The sequence below is a fragment of the Arachis duranensis genome, chromosome 8 (genome assembly GCF_000817695.3).
Source record: "Arachis duranensis cultivar V14167 chromosome 8, aradu.V14167.gnm2.J7QH, whole genome shotgun sequence".
Classification (NCBI taxonomy): Eukaryota; Viridiplantae; Streptophyta; class Magnoliopsida; order Fabales; family Fabaceae; genus Arachis; species Arachis duranensis.
In genome coordinates, this window is record NC_029779.3 from 22,246,832 (window position 1) to 22,251,106 (window position 4,275).

A 4,275-nucleotide genomic window follows, 5' to 3' on the forward strand; every position below is an offset into this window, starting at 1 on the left:
TCTTTCCTTTAGGAGTTGATTAGGACTTGAGAAATCAAATTGATTCATCCACTTGACTTTCCTCCATGGTTAGAGGTTAACTAAGTGGGAGCAATGAACGATTCTCATCACAATTGAGAAAGGTAACTAGGATAGGATTTCTAGTTCTCACATCTTACCAAGAGCTTTGTTAGTTGTTAGTTTTTTTTCATTACCATTTACTCTTTATGCTTCTTATCCAAAACCCCAAAATAACTCACAACCAATAACAAGACACTTTATTGTAAATCCTAGGGAGAATGACCCGAGGTTTAAATACTTCGGTTTATAAATTTTAGGGGTTTGTACTAGTGACAAACAACTTTTTGTATGAAGGGATTATTGTTTGGTTTAGAAACTATACTTTACAACGAGATTTCATTAGTGAAATTCTAAACCGTCAAAAATCTAATCATCAAAATGGCGCCGTTGCCGGGGATTGCAATGGTGTTATGTTATTGGTTATTGTACATATGTGAATATTGTAAATAGATTGTCTTTTACTTGTTTACTAGATTTTGTTAGTTTTATTTTTGCTTTTCCACCATGAATTCTCACTTTGGCTATGAGTTTGGTTCCAACTATGTTGTAGGAAATGAGAACTTCAATGAGGATGTGTATCAAGGAGGGGACAATCAAAGGTGGAAGGAGCCATATACATATGATCAATCTTCATGGCAACAACCTCCAACCATGCACAATGAAGAAGATCCATTCTATGATGCATATCAATCCAACGGCTATGTTGAATCACCTTGTGACTTTCAAGAGCCACCACCATATGCCTATGAATGTCATCCTCAACATGAACCTCAACCATACTCACAAGCCTCTCCATATCAAACACCTTCCTATGATCCATATCCATTAAATGACCAACCATCCATACCATACTCTTATGACCATTATGAGCAAGAACCCTTAGAACCACCACAACCCTATCAAGATTACTCCCAAGAATCACCTCAATACACACAATCTCCGCAACCTTACCAAGAAGAACCACCTTCCTATTATGAACCCTCTCTCCAAAATGATGAACCTTCCTACCCACCACAAGCCCCAATAGACGATTCTCTCACTTTGTTACTTCAAGGACAAGAAGCCATGAAGCGGGATACACTTGAGTTTGTGACCAATTTGACCAAGGTGGTGCACACCCGAGCCCACCAATGTTTGAAGACTCAAGGCAATTCCGTAACCACATGTGAAAGGTCAAAAGAAGAGCAAAGCATGAAGGAGAAACTAGAAAATCCGGTGAAGAAGGAGGAGTCAAATTTTGTGTTGGAACAATTGGAGGAGCCTATGATCATTGAAGAAAAGGAAGAAGTGGTTGAAGATTTAGGAGATGTTGAAAGACCAAGGGAATGTAGCATCATGGAGCACTCTTCCAAGAAGCTTGAAATTGATGTTGAGGAGGGGTGCACAACTTCCAAGGCATACCATCGCTGGAGATTTGGAAGAAGCTTATCAAGAAATGGATTCCATCATGGATGAATTTCTCGCTACAATGAAATCCCCTCCCATTGGACATGAAGCTGAAATTATAAAAGAGTGTACACAACCTCCCAAGGAAGACGGAAATGGCATGGTGTATATTGAAATTGAAGAATATGAAGAGGTTGATCAAGAGATGAATTCACTCATCTATGAATTTCTGTCCAAACTTGAATCACCCCCCATTGGGCAAAATGAAGTTCTTGAAGACAACACCAAGCCAAGTGAAAAAAGGGAAAAGGTTGAAATTGAAGAAGCTTGCGAAGAGGTGGAAGCAATCAAAGAGGAGCCTAAAGAAGTAGACCTCGCATTGTCCAAGTGTGGGGAGGTCTCCCTCCCCAAGTCACCGTCCAACACAACATTCAAGTGGGTAAAACTCTTATCCCTAAGCTTTACCTTCTCACTTGAATATGGCTTAATTGAAAATGATGGTCAACTTAGAGCTCTTTGTGGAGTTAGGATTAAGAGAGAGTTGTGTAGTGGTTGGAAATCCGGTGTAAAAATCATAAAGGCCAAGATTCTAAGGTATAGGAATGGGGATGGAACAGAAATCACCGTATATGGGTCTAGAAGGAAGCATTGGTGGGATAAAGAGAATTCTATGTGTCAATCACCCTTATGTCAACTACCCGTACGGAAATATCATGGAACTCAACTAACGGACGGGTGTGAAGATAAGGTATGGGATCCCGGTTCGCTATGTGAAGACCAACTATGGGGACTCATATCTTGGGTAGAACTTTGCCCAAGCTTGATGAAAACGGTTGGAAATTCTGTCAACCAATTGAGAAGCATGGATCCTTGGAGATTCAAGGATGAGTACAAACATAAACCACCATGACAACAAGCATCTCTAAATGTCCAACTTAAGGACTTAAACTAAAAGTGCTAGGTGGGAGACACCCCACCATGGTAAACTCTTTCCACTCTCTTTTAAATTTTGCCTAATAAGTGATTTGAGTTGCCATTGTAGGTAGATGTTTCATACAAATTTGTTGGTACAACTTAATTGTTGGCTTAGTCACATGTATGTTGTGTTTAGTAGTAGATGAATAATATCAAATTGCATTCTCTTTGTGAATTGTATGATGCTTGATTGAATAAAGAGTTGTGAACAATGTGGGGAGCACCCAGCAAAATTTTTCTGAAAAAAAAAAAAGAGAAAGTGGACGCGCGCGCACTATGTACGCGCACGCGTCCCTGTGCAAATGCACCACGAGCCACATTCCAGAGAGTTGGGCCTCTCTTGGGCAAACATCATGCCCTGAGCCCAACATGACCCACGCAGCCGCGCACTATATGCGTGCGCACCGATTATGAGAACAAGGACATTAACGCGGACGCGCACTTGCCGCGCCCGCGTCGATCTGCTGCTGCTAATTTTTTAGCCAGGCCACAGAGAGTCGAGCCGGATCTGGGCCAGCTTTAAGCCCCTGGCCCAATTTGATCTGCGCGGGCACGCACATGTTACGTGCGCGTCCATACGCCAAGAGAAGAAGAGGACGCGAGCGCACGCATCGCGCTCGCGCGCCCTATGTAAACTGCCAAATACACGCGGATGCATACATGCCGCGTGCGCGCAGGTCTGGTAGCGCAACCTCCAGGCCATTTTCCAGAAAGTTAGGCTTGACTTGGGCCATCCTTAAGCCCCTGGCCCAAGTTGATCTACTCGGACGCGCACTTGCCGCGTGCGCGCCCCTATACCCAAGGAGGAACAGACGCGAGCGCACGCATTGCGCTAGCGCGTCCTATCACATGTTACCAATGTACGCGGACGCGCACTTGCCGCACGCGCGCCCTTACGTGCTGCCACCACTCTAGGCTTCTGACCCGAGAGTTCGGCGTGCCTCAAGCCCATCCTAAGCCTCAGGCCCAACCTCATTTACGCGTGCGCGCACTATACGCGCACGCGTCCTTGCCTAATTTGACTTATCCACGCTTAAGCGCGTTGTACGCGTACGCGTAGGTCCTTAGACTCCTCAATGCACGCGGACGCGCACCATGCGCGCTCGCGTCGATTCAAAATGTGATAACCCTAATGCGCGACGCACACTGCGCAGTCGCGCACCTTCCCCCTCCTAACCTCCATTTTCGTCTTCTTCTTCCTCTTCTCTCCCACAACCGCCGTCGCAGCGGCAGCGCCGGCCACCACCGCACGGCCAACTCATTACCTCTCTCGACCATCAACCCCACTCATCCTCTCTCTCCTCCACTCGCTCTCTCCTCCTCCCTTCGGCCAAACACCCGGGCCGCCTCTGCTCAGCCACCATTATCACCACTGCCGGTCGCAATCTCTATCGGCCACCACCGTCACTTCGTGCTCTCTCTTTCATCTACTCTCTCCCTCCGCTTCAGTCTCTCACCCTCCTTCACGCAGCAGCCCCCACTGCCGCTGCTCTGCTCGTCTGCCATAACCGCCACCGTTCACGGCGGCGCCACCTCCCTGAGTCTGTTGCCCCTACCCTTTCCTAGTACACCTTCCCATTCCTCCCAGCTCCCAGGTTCCTACTCAACTTCTGTTTTTCTGTTTTTCTTTTAATCATCAATTTCTGTTAGTTAGTCTAATTGTCTGTTAGTTAGTTTAAATTCAAGTTTCGCATGATAGGTTAGATAGAAATAATTGCGGTTAGGTAGCTAGGACTGGATAGAGGATTCTAGGCCTGATAAGTGCTCCGTATGTGCATATTTGCTGTCTGTTTATTTGAATATTGTATGCTGATTTTAGACTGTTTTTATGCACTTCTTGTTGCCTGAATGTCA